The sequence below is a fragment of the Oryctolagus cuniculus genome, chromosome 6 (assembly GCF_964237555.1).
Source record: "Oryctolagus cuniculus chromosome 6, mOryCun1.1, whole genome shotgun sequence".
Lineage (NCBI taxonomy): Eukaryota > Metazoa > Chordata > Mammalia > Lagomorpha > Leporidae > Oryctolagus > Oryctolagus cuniculus.
The window spans coordinates 3,241,595-3,256,835 of NC_091437.1; the positions used below are offsets into that span (position 1 = coordinate 3,241,595).

The window sequence follows — 15,241 nt, forward strand, 5'->3', positions numbered from 1 at the left end:
CAAAAAATAAATCTTTAAAAAACAAATGTATTTTTTCTAGCAACTATTTATGTGCATATGACTAAGCAGGGCAAACAAATCATACTTGACTAAAATAATAACAATTGAGAGAGACTGAGGGGCCAGTATTCTGGAGCAGCTCGTTAGGCCACCATGTGATGCTGGGATCCCATAGCAGAGCAGCAGTTCCAGTCCTGGCTGCTCCATTTCTGCTCCAGCTCCTGCTACTGCAGCTTAGAAGACAGCAGATGATGGCCCAAGTACTTGGGCTCCTGCACCATATGGGAAACTAGGATGGACTTTCTGGTTTCAGCCTGGCCTAGCCCTGACTATTGTGACCAACTGGAGCTTATACAAGTAGATGAAGATAGATAGATATATAGATATAGATATAGATATAGATATAGATATAGATATAGATATAGATATAGATATAGATATATCTCCCTCTCTCCCTCCTTCTCTCTGCCTTTCAGATAAATAAATCTATTTAAAAGAAAAGAAAAAACAGACTGAGTTGTCTAACCCACAGAGGAAGTGACTGTTAATAATTCAGCCCCTCAGGGACTGGCGCGTGGCTTAGTGGATAAAGCCTCCACCTGCAGTGCTGGCATCCCACTGGTTCGAGTTCTGGCTGCTCCACTTCCGATCCAACTCTGTGCTATGGCTTGGGAAAGCAGTAGAAGATGGCCCAAGTCATGGGCCCCTGCATCTGCATGGGAAACCCGGAAGAAGCTCCTGGCTCTGGATCAGCCCAGCTCTGGTGTTGCGGCCATTTGGGGAGTGAACCAGCGGGAAGATCTCACTCTCTCTCTCTCTGCCTCTCTGTAACTCTGCCTTTCAAATAATACATAAGTAAATATTAAAAAAACATTCAGCCCCTTTGCTATTCACACAGTCCTTCCTGACAGGCTGGCTCTGGCTTCACTGTCCTAGGTAGCTGAAGGCATACAGCTTCACGGCACAGAGAATCTGCCTACACAAAGAGGCACCATTCTTATCTGGACTGAAACATGTAAGATCTTCTCTTGAGTTACTCGAAGTAACATATTAAAATGGATCTTTTCTATGTAATTGGATTAAAAAAAATTTCATCTCTGAAAAACTGATACGAATACAAGCTTCAGTAATACACCTGGAAAAGGAGGTAGTTCTAGTCAGACAAGAATATTCTGTTGCTAATTTCATTCTAATTACAGTAAGCATGTACCGCTAAAAATCAGCATGGGTTTTGTGCTTGGCTTCTACTGCCACCTGGTGGTGTTCTATGTATACTAACCTCTGCCCTGTTGAGGAATTCCTGGAATTCTATCATTGAATCTTTGTCAATCACTTGTCACTGACAAGTCAATCCTTCCTTAAAGCGCTCTAAAATGGTGCTGCTGAAGATGTTAAATAAGACCTCTGTTGATTAAATTAAGACAAGCTACATCTTCCTGATAACATTTATATGTGAATACATTTAGCATGATGATTAGTAAATTCATAATGAAAAAATATGTAAGAAAAAATAACTTAGGGCCAATTAAACCCCCAAATCAGAAACAAAATGAAAGACAAAGCCAGCGCCGTGGCTCAATAGGCTAATCCTCTGCCTTGCGGCACCGGCACACTGGGTTCTAGTCCCGGTCGGGGCACCGGATTCTGTCCCAGCTGCCCCTCTTCCAGGCCAGCTCTCTGCTGTGGCCAGGGAGTGCAGTGGAGGATGGCCCAAGTGCTTGGGCCCTGCACCCGCATGGGAGACCAGGAGAAGCACCTGGCTCCTGGCTTCGGATCAGTGCAGTGCGCCGGCCGCGGCAGCCATTGGAGGGTGAACCAATGGCAAAAGGAAGACCTTTCTCTGTCTCTCTCACTGTCCACTCTGCCTGTCAAAAATAAAAAAAAAAAAAAAAAGAAAGACAAGACCTCTCTAAACATATATCTGGCCGGCTTTTAGAAAAATTCACTGCATAAAGATCAGAAAAACAGAGACCAATATTATGTCACAGTGGGTAAAGCCACCACAAGCGACACATCCCATATGGGTGCCGGTTCATGTCCCAGCTACTCCACTTCCAATCCAGCTCCCTGCTAATGGCCTAGGAAAAGCAGTGGAAGATGGTCCAAGGGTTTAGGCTTCTGCCACCTACGTGGGAGACCCAGAAGAAGATCCTGGCTTCTGGCTGGCCTAGGACTGACAGTTACAACCATCTGGGGAGTGAACCAGTGGATGGAAGACCTCTCTCTCTCTGTAACTCTGACTTTCAAAATAAATAAATTTTTTTTTATCTTTTATTTAATGAATATAAATTTCCAAAGTACGACTCATGGGTTACAATGGCTTCCCCCCCCCCATACCGTCCCTCCCACCCACAACCCTCCCCTTTCCCACTCCCTCTCCCCTTCCATTCACATCAAGATTCATTTTCGATTATCTTAATATACAGAAGATCAGCTTAGTATACCTTAAGTAAGGATTTCAACAGTTTGCTCCCACACAGAAACATAAAGTGAAAAATAATAGATGATTTTTTTTTAAATGATGATGAAATCAGATCAGACCTATTGTCATGTTTAATCCCAGTGAGAGTCAAGTTGGGAATTGATAATTTCTTTTTTTTTTTTTCAAAATAAATAAATATTTTTTAAAAGATCAGAAAAACAAATTGGAAAACTAGGAGTTAAAAACTATTACTACGGGACCGGCGCCGTGGCTCACTTGGTTAATCCTCCGCCTGCAGCGCCGGCAACCCATATGGGCGCCAGGTTCTAGTCCCGGTTGCTCCGCTTCTAGTCCAGCTCTCTGCTGTGGCCCGGGAGGGTAGTAGAGGATGGCCCAAGTGCTTGTGCCCCTGCACCCACATAGGAGACCAGGAGAAGCACCTGGCTCCTGGCTTTGACTGGCGTAGTGCCAGCTGTAGCGGCCATTTGGGGGGTGAACCAAGCAAAGGAAGACCTTTCTCTCTGTCTCTCTCTCTCACTGTCTATGATTCTACCTGTCAAATTAAAAAAAAATTTTTTTAAATCTATTACTACAAAGGCATAAACTACAAAATAGTTTTTATAGAATACCTCAGTATGTTTCATAATCCATGTTTCTCTTGTGTGAAATGTCTCTACTGATTTGTTCATATGGATAAACATGAATTTTTTAACTACTGTATTTGCTATAATTATAACAATTTTATTATAATAAACTGGCCAATTAATATAGGGATTTTCTCTTAGACTATTGGTTTAGACACAGAGACATTTACAATTAACAAAGCAAGGGGCCGGCACTGTGGTGTAGCAAGTAAAGCCACTGCCTGCAGTGCTGGCATCCCATATGGCGCTGGTTCAAGTCCTGGCTGTTTCACTTCTGATCCAGCTCTCTGCAATGGCCTGGGAAAGCAGTAGAAGATGGCCCAAGCCCTTGAGCCCCTATACCTGTGTGGGAGACCCCGAAGAAGTTCCTGGCCCCTGGCTTCAGATCAGCCCAGCTCACGCCGTTGTGGCCATTTGGGGAGTGAACCAGTGGATAGAAGACCTCTCCCTCTCTCTGCCTCTCCTTCTCTCTGTGTAACTCTGACTTTCAAATAAATAAATAAATCTTAAAAAAAGCAAGACTATAATTTTTTTTTATTTTCCATCCACATATTTACTTAATTTAATACTGACTGCTTGAAGGTAATACTTCTTTGTGGTTCAAAAGGTGGGAAAAATCTCTATTAACCCATCACTGATTGTTGCTAATTTTTTGCCATTTCTAGGAATGGAAATTTGTTTTTGTTTAGTAAGTCTTCTCTATAATTAAACAAATATTTTTATCTAGCCTTTCTATCATTTATTTTAACTTTTAAAAACTATATAAGTCTTATTTTGCTCATTTATAACATGAAATAAATGATTTTTCTTTCCAAATAGCTACTCTTGCCAGCAACATGTGTTGGACAGCCCTTCCTCCTGGTTTCTTGGGCCACTGACTTTAAGACTTTTTAATCCCAGCATATTAAGGGCTGATTCTGAGTTAGATCTTCCATTCCATTGATATGAGATTCCTGAGCCATCACGAGGCTAATCTAATTATCTTCTGAAATTCAGAGTATGTTTTAATATTTAATATTAGAACATGTTTAATATTTAGTAGTCAGAAAGGAGTTAAGTCTTCCCTCATTACTCTTTTTCTAAATTATTCTGACAATTCTCCTCTATTTATTCCAAATGAACTTCAGAATAATTTTGTCAGGTTCCCAAAGAACTGAACCAAGTTACTCTAATAAAGAGATTTTGTGCGAACTGCTCTATATTATAAGCTACATTGGAAAGAATTGCTACCTTTACACATAGCGTGTTAGTAGAAGAAAGCAGGATTAGTTATAAGCCCTTCTTATGCTCTTAAGCTGGATAGTTTTTCAAGGAACACATTCAAAAGATGCTTTATGCCTGCAATATGGAAAGATATGCAGACAAATACTAATTCAGAACAAATAAAAATACTTGATAAAATACTTCAGAATACTGTTCTAAATGCATGGCTGAGTCACTTGAAAAGTAAGGCAAGCTCTCAGAGGCCATAGACAAAGCGAACAGGAATCCCCTGGAGCTGGCACGTGCCTGGGACATTTGTCCTGGTGGCTCAGAGCTCAGGCTTCACAGGACCACTTGGGAGTCGGGAGCTGAGACGAAGGCTGGAACAAGGGACACAGACTCGTGGCTCATGCATTAAGCTGTATCCCCTCAAAGGCAGCATCCTCAGGAAGGGAACAGGGTGGGGGTGGCCACTGCTCCACACAGGAGAGCAACAAGACTAATAAGCCACACACTAAAATAAGGGTAAAATGGGGGAAACGGAAAATTACTAGCACCAGCACACCTTTGTGTATGATGGGTTAAGAATTCAAATTATCATTTTAAAAAAATGACACTTCTCCAGTAGAACCCCAGCAGACCCAGTGAAAACAAATATAAATTCTTTGCACAACACCATATGCAAGCAGTGACCACAGATTAATGGCCAACAATACAGTTGGGAAAAAATCTCACAAATTTGAGAGAAAACAGTCAACAAGTGAGGGTCAGTGAAACTCTGCCACTTTTTGGCCTATTAGATAGAGTATCAGATGAGTGTATTCAGGATGCTGCAAAAAATATCACATCTTTGAAAAAGAACCGAAAAGAATGCCTAGAAAAATATGTAAGATAATTGGCATGAGAAACTCAGTTTTGGCTCAAAAGAGAGTTAGTCAACTGGCAGATAGACAGAGCTGACAACGACAGAGACTGCGGCTCAGATTCAAGAATGCCCACGAATCCGTGAGAGCCAGGATAAATCTTAAAATCCACATCTATTGATACTGTAATAAAATCCAGTTGTTCCAGGTAAAAGAGAAGAAAGAGACAGCAGAACACTTGGCAACGAATAATCACCAGACTGACATCAGACATTTCCCACTAAATAGAAAGCACAGAACAAAATAACAGCATCAAGTATTGAGAAAAAATGCCATCAATCATACCTGTGTCCCCAACAAAACCACTTTCAAACAGGAGAGTGAAACACCCTCACCGAATGAGCCTCTAGGAAAGTACCCTCCAGGGCTACCTTGCACACAAGTCACGCAGGGGCCTTGTTGGACTACAGATTGCAACTCCTTCTGCCTGAGCGGGCTGAGGTTCCACACTTCTGAAGAGCTTCCACATGATGTGACGCCAGGGCCCCAGGATTGCAGTTGGAGCAGACGGGTCCTCCAAAGCTCTGAGTCAGCGGCAAACAACTCCCCTGAACGGATAATCTGAGATGATCAAAGAAATAACTTGTAAGAAAAGTCATTTAATGATTAAATAAAGCAAAATGATTAAAGTCCCATTTGTGAGTTTAAAAATGCATGGAAATAGAATTAAAACACTGGACAACAGCACCACATGCAGCAATGGAGGACTAGAGTTCTAAAGCCCATTTTTTGTTCAAAAAGAGAATAAACATTTACTATTTTATATATCTAGTCTTTGTTAAATTAGATATGCAGGTTAAGAATTTGAGGAGAATCTCTCAAAGACAATAAACTGGGTATATAGCTTCCATAGTATGGCAGGAGAAAACATTAAATGAAAACAATTTTCAACAGATCCAAAAGAAAACCAAAACATAAAAAATGAAAAAGAAGGGGCCAGTGTTGTGTCATGGTTATGTAAAGCTGTCACCTATGAATCCAGCACCCCATATGGACACCAATTCATGTCTCGGCTGCTCCACTTCCCATCCAGTTCCCTGCTAATGCACCTGGGAAAGCAGCAGGGGATGGCCCAAGTCCTTAGGCCCCTGCCACCCATGTAGGAGACCTAGAAGAAGCTCCTGGCCACTGTGGCCATGTGGGGAGTGAACCAGAAGATGGAAGATCTCTGTCTCTTCCCCCCTCTCTGTAACTGAGTTTCAAATAAACAAATAAATCTTAAAAAAAAGAAAAGAAAAGAAAAGGAAAAGGAAAAAAGGAACATAGAAAAAAGAAATGACTAGGAAACAAAAACTAAAATGGTTAAACTAATACAAAGGAATCTTTATACTCAATGTAAGTGACTAAATGCTCCAGTTGAAAAAGGAAGATTACCAGAATAAACTGTTCTAAAACCTAGGCTTACTATTTATATGACTGCTCCAGGACCTCACCACCTCCATGGACTGGCAGCCCTAACTTCAGAACTCCATTGTCCTCACTTTCTTTATTTTTAAGATTTATTTATTTGAAAGTCAGAGTTGAACAGAGAGAGGAGAGGGAGAGAGAGAGGGAGAGGGAGAGAGAGAAAGAGAGGTCTTCCATCTACTGGTTCACTTCCCAAATGGCCACAATGATCAGAGGTGAGCCAATCTGAAGCCAGGAGCTAAGAGCTTCTTCTGGGTCTCCCACAAAGGTGATGGGGCTCAAGGACTTGCTTTCCCAGGCTATCATAGAGAGCTGGATCAGAAGTGGCCAAGTCTCGAACTGGCTGCATCCTGCCTCTGTGGGATCAGGACTTTGCCCCTGTAAGTCATGGAAACACCCGCACTTGCCCTGTGGAACCTGAGAAGGCTTTGTCTCCATCCCACCACTGCAGGCTCATGGCTGCCCATGCACAATTCCCAATATAACCTACGCTTTTCCCATAGGACCTGGCCAGGTATCCTTCCTGCCCTGCAGCTCAGGGATTGCGACTATTAGTACTATATTCCTCAGGGTCACTGAATCCACCTGTGGGACCGAGGGATGATCCTACCTGCATTCCAAGCTCAAGTCCTCCCTGCCACTGCACAATCCCCAACATAACCGATATTCACCCTGTGGAACCTGGGCAAGGTCCTCTTCCCATTCTCCAGTGCCAAGATTGGGGCTTTTGGTGCTATAAGCCCGGCATCACCCACGCCTACACAGAAGGACCTGGGGAAGGCACCATCCACATCACACAGTCCCAGGACTCTAAGTAATTGGTTCCACAAGCCCCAGCATCATTCAAGTTTTCCTGCAGAACAAGGGGACAGCCCCATCTGTGTTAACACAAAACCAGGAATGCAGCTACAGTAACCACAAACCTTAGTGTGACTGACAACCAACTCTCTGGTAACTGAAGACACACCTATGGAAGCCCACATCCACTTCAAAGTCACACTACTATCCCCGTGAACTGCTGCAAACTAGACAACCATGCCACTCACAGACATGGCTGGCATCAACCACAGCTGAAGAAATCACTCAGACCTTAACTCTGGCCTCACCTAGACACAAAGCCAAAGCAACTAATCTACTGATACCCCCACATTCCACCTAAACAAAACAGCCTTTTCCAGCAAAAGCTGCTCCATAAAGATGGAACTGTTACACCATATGTACAGACATCAATGAAAGGACACGGGAAACATGAAGAAGCAAGGAAGCATCATGCCTTCAAAAGATCACAATAGTTCTCCAGAAATGGATCTTAACTTGAGCAAAATCAACAAAAGTCTGCCTGAAAAGGAATTTAAAATAATGATCCTAAGGAAACTCAATGAGATTAAAGAGAAAACACACAATTCAAATACATTAGAAAAGCAATGCATGATATGAATAAGAAATTCAACAAAAAGAAATGATTTTAAAAAACAGAAATTTTAGAGCTGAAAACTTTAATCAATGCTTCAATAACAGACTGACCAGGTGGAAGAAAGACTTTCTGGTCATGAGGAAAAGACTTTTGAAATAAGCCAGGCAGAGAGAAATAAAGAGGGAAAAAAAAACCTTTAAAAGACTAAAGAAACCCTGTGAGACATATGAGATACTATTATGTGAACAAATAGTCATTATAGGGACACCTGAAAGAGGAGGAAAAATGTACTGAGAGTCTATTTAATGAAATAATAACTGAAAACTTCCCAAGTCTTGATAGACAAAGGACCCAGCCAGACTTGCCAAACAAGACCTTCTCTAAGACAGGTTACAGTCAGACTGTCAAAAGGCAGGAACAGGGGAGAATGGCAAAGACTGAGAGAAAAATGTCAAGTTACATATAAAAGAAAACACACAGGAGATGCATAATACACAGCTGTAGCTGTAACACATAGCTGCAAGACCTATGAGACTAACAGCAGGCTTCTCTGCAGAAAGCACACAGGCCAGGAGAGAATAGAATGACAGATTAAAGGCATTGAAAGAGAAAATTTCCAACCAAAAATACTATACCTAGCAAAGCTATCATTTAGAAGTAAAGGAGAAATAAAATATTTCCCAGATAGCAAAAACACAGGAATCATAACCACCAGAGCAGCCCTATAAGAGATCCTGAAGGTAGTCCTGCATTAGAAGTAAAGGATCTCTCTCCTCTTCTTTCTCTGTAACTCTGCCTTTCAAATAATAAATAAATAAGTCTTTAACAACAACAACAAAAAACCAAAACCCAAATACATTTGCCTACAAGAAAGTCATTCATGGGTAAACTGTACCTACCTAGACTGGAAGTAAAGGATTTGACAAAGATATATCTGCAAATGGAAACCAAAACGGGGAAGGAACAGCTACACTCACGTAAGATAACAGACTTCATATTAAAAAAAGTTTTAAAAATACAAATAAAGATGGGTGCTGGTTTGAGTCCCAGCTGCTCCACTTCTGATCCAGCTCCCTACTAACACACCTGGAAAGCAGCAAGGGATGACCCAAGTGCTTGGGCCCCTGTACTCATGTGGTAGACCCAGAAGAAACTCCTGACTCTTGACTTCAGCCTGGCCCAACTCTGGCCATTGCTGTCATTTGGGGAGTGAACCAGCAGATGAAAGATCTCTCTCTGTCTCTGTCTCCAACTCTCTCAATAACTCTGCCTTTCAAATAAATAAATAAATCTTTTTAAAAATCATAAAAAATGTATGTACCCAAGACCACCTAAATATATAAAGCAAGTATTATCAGACCTAAAGAGAGAGAGAGACTCTAATATAAAAATCATGGGGAACTTTGACATACCACTGTCATCAATAGACAGTTCACCCAGACAGAAAATCAACAAAGTCACACTTGAGTTGGGCCATTACATAGAGCAAATGGACCTAACAGACATTTATGGAATACTTTCTCCAACACCTGAAGAATGCACAGTAATCTCATCAGTACATGGGCCATTCCTCAGGACAGACCATATATTTGGCCACAAATCAAGTCTCAGTAAATTTTTCAAACTTAAAGTCATACCAGGTGTCTTCCTAGACTACAAATAAATATAATTAAATTCAACAATAAAAAGAAAATTAGGACATTTACAAATATATGGAAATTGAACAACATGGTCCTGAATGACCAAAGGATCACTGAAGAAATTTAAAGAGATTAAAAAATTTCTTGAAGCAAATGAAAATATAACATATCAAAATCTGTAGGATATAGCAAAATCAGCATTAACAGAGAAGTTTATAACAATAAGTACATACTTTAAAAAAAAGGAACATTTCAAATAAACAATATAATGATGTATCTCAGGGAATTAGGAATTCAATAACAAACCAAATCCAAAATTAGCAGGAGACAAGAAACAATAAGGATCAGAGCAGAAATAAATAAAATTGAAACTAAAAGAACAAAAGATCAAGACAACAAAAAGATGTTTTTAGAAAAAACATTGGCCAGACTAATGAAGAAAAAAAAAAGAGAGAAAATCAAATAAATAAAAATTAGATGTGAAAAAGTAGACATTACAATTGATACCACAGAAATATAAAGGATGATAAGAAACGTTATGAAAAACTATATGCTGACAAATTGGAAAGCCTCAGAGAAATCAATAAATTGCTGCATACATACAACCTTCCAAGATCACACCAAGAAAATATAGAAAATCTAAATAGATCAAGAACAAGTAATAAGATTGAATCAGTAACCAAAAGTCTCCTATCAAAGAAAAGTCTAGGACCTTACAGCTTTATGACTGAATTCTACAAAACATTTAAAGAGGAACTAACTTCAATACTTGTCAAACTATTCCAAAATATTAAAAACGATAGGGGCCAGTGCTGTAGCATAGCAGGTTAAGCTGCCGTCTGCAATGCCAGCATCCCACATGGGCAATGGTAGGAGTCCCAGCTGCTACACTTCTGATCCAGCTCTCTGCGAATGTGCCTTGAAGAGTGGTGGAGTATGGCCCAAGTGCTTAGGCACCTGCACCTATGTGGGAGACCTGGAAGAAGCTCCTGGCTACTGACTTCAGCCTGGCCAAGCAAGCCCTGGCTGTTGCAACCATTTGGTGGGGAGTGAACAGGCAAATGGAAGATTCATTCTCTCTCTCTCGCTCTCTCTCTCTCTCTCTCTCTCTTAATCTCTCCCTCCCTCCCTCTCTCCTTTCCTCTCTGTAATTCTGATTTATAAATAAATAATAAATAATAAAAAGGAGAGAACTCTGCTAAACTCTTTTTATGAGCCATCACTCTGATAATAAAATCACACACAACACAAAAAGAAAACTACAGACTGATATTCCTGATGAACACAGATACAAACATTCTCAACAAAGTATTATCAGATTGAATCCAACACTACATTAAAAAGATATCTGCTTCCTATCCAGCTTCCTTCTGATGCAGCTGGGAAGGCAGTTGACGATGGCCAGGTACTTGCATCCCTGGAAAGCAAAGAAAGAAACATCCACGGTGTGACCTCCAGGAGCCCTGAGAGAAGGCAGAAACATATACAGTGTCATCCTCAGATGTTGTTGCACCTGCTGAGCCTTGCCCATCTCAAACCTGGCTGAGCACTAAGCAAGCAGCTATACCCCAGTGTTAGTCCCCTAACTGGCTCAACTGAATGCTTCATTAGCATCTACCGCAACCAATCAAACTTCCTCCTTTAGAAACACATATAAAGACCCCTAGTGACTAGGGTTCTTTCATCAGCAACCCCACTGCTGCTGGGCAAATAAGCCAGGCAGAGAGAAATAAAGAGGAAAAAAAACCTTTAAAAGACTAAAGAAACCCTGTGAGACATATGGGATACTATTATGTGAACAAATAGTCATTATAGGGACACCTGAAAGAGGAGGAAAAAAAAAAGCTTTCTCTGCTTTTTTCAGAGGAAAGAAGCTGTAACACAAAAGACTGCAACACTCCTCCATGAACCCAGCAGCAAGAAGAAGCTGTGACCCAACAGGAGTGCAGAGGCTGCAACACACAGAGCTACAACACACAGAGCTGTAACACACCAAGCTACAACACACAGAGCTGCAACACACACAGCTGCAACACACAGGAGATGCAAGAGACACAGCTGCAACACACAGAGCTACAACACACAGAGCTACAACACACAGATCTGTAACACATGCAGCTGCAGCACACAGGAGATGCAAGAGACACAGCTGTGATACACAGCTGCAAAACACAGCTGCAACACACAGAGCTACAACACACAGAGCTGTAACACACGGAGCTACAACACACACAGCCAACACACAGAGCTGCAACACACAGCTGCAACACACAGGAGATGCATAATACACAGCTGTAGCTATAACACACAGCTGCAACACACAGAGCTACAACACCCACAGCTGCAACACATGGAGCTACAACACACACAGCTATAACACACAGCTGCAACACACAGAGCTACAACATCCACAGCTGCAATACACGGAGCTGTAACACACAGGAAATGCAAGACACACAGCTGCAACACCAAGCTGCAACACACAGAGCTCTGACACATAGAGCTGTAACTTAGAGAGCTTACAACATATAGAGCTGTAACACACAGAACTGTCATACACACAGCTGTAACACACACAGCTCCAGCACAAGGAGCTACTGCAACACACAGGAGGTGCAGCGCACACACAGCTGCAACACCAAGTTGCAACACACAGAGCTGTAACACACCAGAGCTGCAACACAGAACTGTAACACACACAGCTGTTAACATGCAGAGCAGCAACACACACAGATGTAACATGCACAGCTGCAACATGCAGAGCCGTAACACAAGTCAAAGAGCTGTAACATGGGACCCGAGACATTTTTAAGGAGTCTGGCCAAAAGAACAATCTGCTGCATTTCTTGGAAACAAGACTCAGACCCCAGCAATTGAAGCTGCAGACTCCTCCTGCCTCTGATAGGGACTGAAGGGGCTGCTGGAAAGGAAAGGAAGAAATATACATGATGCAACCCTCCAGGGGCCCCGAGAGACAGGAGAGACATACACAATGCAATCCGCGGATGGCCTGCCCACCATGGACCTATTTCAGCACATGTCTAATTTCCCATGTAACAAGGGCTCCTGGTTAGGCCACTCTTTATCCCTTCCTGGCCAAACCTAGCACATTCCGGCTCTGCTGACTTCCTAGTTGGTTCACAAAGAATACATCATTAGCATACACCTCAACCCATCAATCAGATGAACTTGGTCCTTTAGAAATGTGTAAAAATCGGAGCCAGGCACTCCTGACCAGCAGTGGGACAGCAGCCTTTTTCAGAGCAATTCCTCCTGACTGCTGGAGCGCTTTCTTTGCCTTTTTCAATAAACTTCCATTGCTTTGCTCACTCCTCCTTGTCCCTGTGTCTCATTCTTCATGATCACAAGACAAAGAAGCCGGCAGAGAGGAGAAGCTGTAACGTAGAAGACTGTAACGCTCCTGGATGAATCAGCAGAGAGGCTGTGGCCAACATGAGAGGACAGGCTGCAACACACAGAGCTGCAACACAACTGCTGTGCCACAGGAGCTGTGCTGTTTATACATAACCCAGTAAAAAGAAGAATCTGCCACATTTCGTGAGGATGAGACAGATCCACATGATCAAAGCCAGAGACTCCTCCTGCCACTACTGCAAAACTGACACCAGTAATGCAGCACAACTACTCTGGCAACACACCCACACGGGATACCAGATGAAGTTTCTGTTTCCTGCCATCAGTCTGGCACGGCCCTGACTGTTGTGGGCATTTGGGGAGCAAACCAGCAGATAAAAGACACCTCCCCCTCTCTCACTCTCTCCCTCTCTCTCTTCCCCTGCCTTTTAAATAAATAAATATTTTTCAAAAGCTCATATACTACAGCTAACTGGGATTTGTCCTAGGGATTCAAGGATGGTTCAGTATTTGCAAATCAATAAACAAAATACATCAAAAGAACGAAGAGCAAACCCTTACCAAAAGAAACTCCAGGGGGCCCTGGACAGGAAAGGAGGAAACATACAACCTGCAGGAGTCCTGAGAGAGGGGGAGAAGATAAAAACATACAATGCAATCTTCAGATGTTTTTCCATCTGTCCAAAGGACCTGAGCACTCTGAGCTTCCGCACAACAAAGTCTACCGGGTCAGTCAGTCCCATGCTTGGTTTACATATGATACCTCATTAGCACATACCTCCACCAGTCAGGTGAACTTCCTCCTTTAGAAACACAGAAAAATCTGAGCCAGGCAGTCCTCAGCAGCAGTTTGGAGCAAGCAGCCCTTTGGGGCAGGCAGCTCTTCGCACGGCCGGCCCTCCTGGCTGCTGGAGACCTTTCCCTGCATCTTTCAATAAACATCTTTTGCTTTGCTCAGTCCTTCCTTGTCCATGTGCCTCATTCTTCATGGTCATGAGACAAGGAACCTGGCCAAGAAGAGAAGCTGTAACCCAGAAGACTGCAATGCCCAATGAACCTGGGAGATAAGAGAAGCTGTGACTCAATGGGAGAAAGAGGCCGTAATACAACAAGCTGCAACACCAAGAACAGCAAAACAAAGAGCTAGAGCACGGGAGCTATAACACAGGAGCTATGCCATTTCTGTACCCTGACCTGAGCAACTGGAGCTGTAGACTCTTCCTGCCACTACTCCTGCAACACTGACGCCGGAACACCTGCAGCATTATGATCATCTCAATGGATGCAGAAAAAGCACTTGGTAAGAGTCAATAATATCCCTTTCATGATAATAAAAAAATACACTAATATATAGGTATGGAAGAAACATGCCTCAAAATTATAAAGGCTATATGTGACAAACAGACAGCCAATATCATGCTGAAGGGAGAAAAGTGGAAAACATTCCCCCTCAGATCTAGAACACAACAAGGATGTCCACTTTCCCTACTCTTACTCAATGTACTGTTAGAAGTATTGGCAAGAGCAATTAAGGGAAGAAATAAAAGACATCAAAATTAGGAGCATGTAACATTACTGAGGTTGTAGGATACAAAATCAACATACCAAAAAAGTATCATTTTTATATACCAATAATGATCTTGCTGAAAGAGAAGTCAAGAAAGAAATTTTAATCACAATAGCTACAAAAAATTAGGAATAAATTTAACCAAAGAAGTGAAAGATCTCCACAATGAAAATTATAAAACACTGATGAAAGAAACTATCAAGGACACACACAAAAAATGGAAAGATATCAAAGAAACACAAAAAAGGAAAGATATCCATTGTTCATGGATTAGAAGAATTAATACTGTCAACATGTCCATACTACCTAAAGCAATCCACAGATTCAATAAAATTTCCAATAAGCACTAATGACATTCCTCACATAATTTGGAAAAAAATCATAAAAATTATATGGAACCATAAAAGACCCAGAACATCCAAAGCAATCCTAAGCAACATATAAATAAACAATAAAGCTGGAGACAAATAATACCTGATTTTAAAGCATACTACAGGAGCTGGCGCTGTGGCACAGTAGGGTAAAGTGCTGCCTGTGGCACCAGCATCCCATATGAGTGCCAGTTCAAGTCCTGGCTGCTCTACTTTTGATCCAACTCTCTGCTACTGCACTTGGAAAAAGCAGCAGATGGCCCAAGTGCTTGAGC

The 15,241-nt window shown here is 41.9% G+C and overlaps 1 long non-coding RNA gene across 3 annotated transcripts in view; it reads right to left on the reverse strand.

Annotated features, from left to right (window-relative positions):
* Positions 1-15,241, reverse strand: part of LOC103345116 (uncharacterized) — a 124,224-nt gene that overhangs the window by 100,897 nt on the left and 8,086 nt on the right. For all 3 annotated transcript variants that reach the window (XR_007914990.2, XR_011389630.1, XR_011389629.1), the window contains exon 2: positions 5,564-5,753. This is a non-coding gene — a long non-coding RNA (uncharacterized lncRNA). The remainder of the gene's footprint in view (positions 1-5,563; positions 5,754-15,241) is intronic.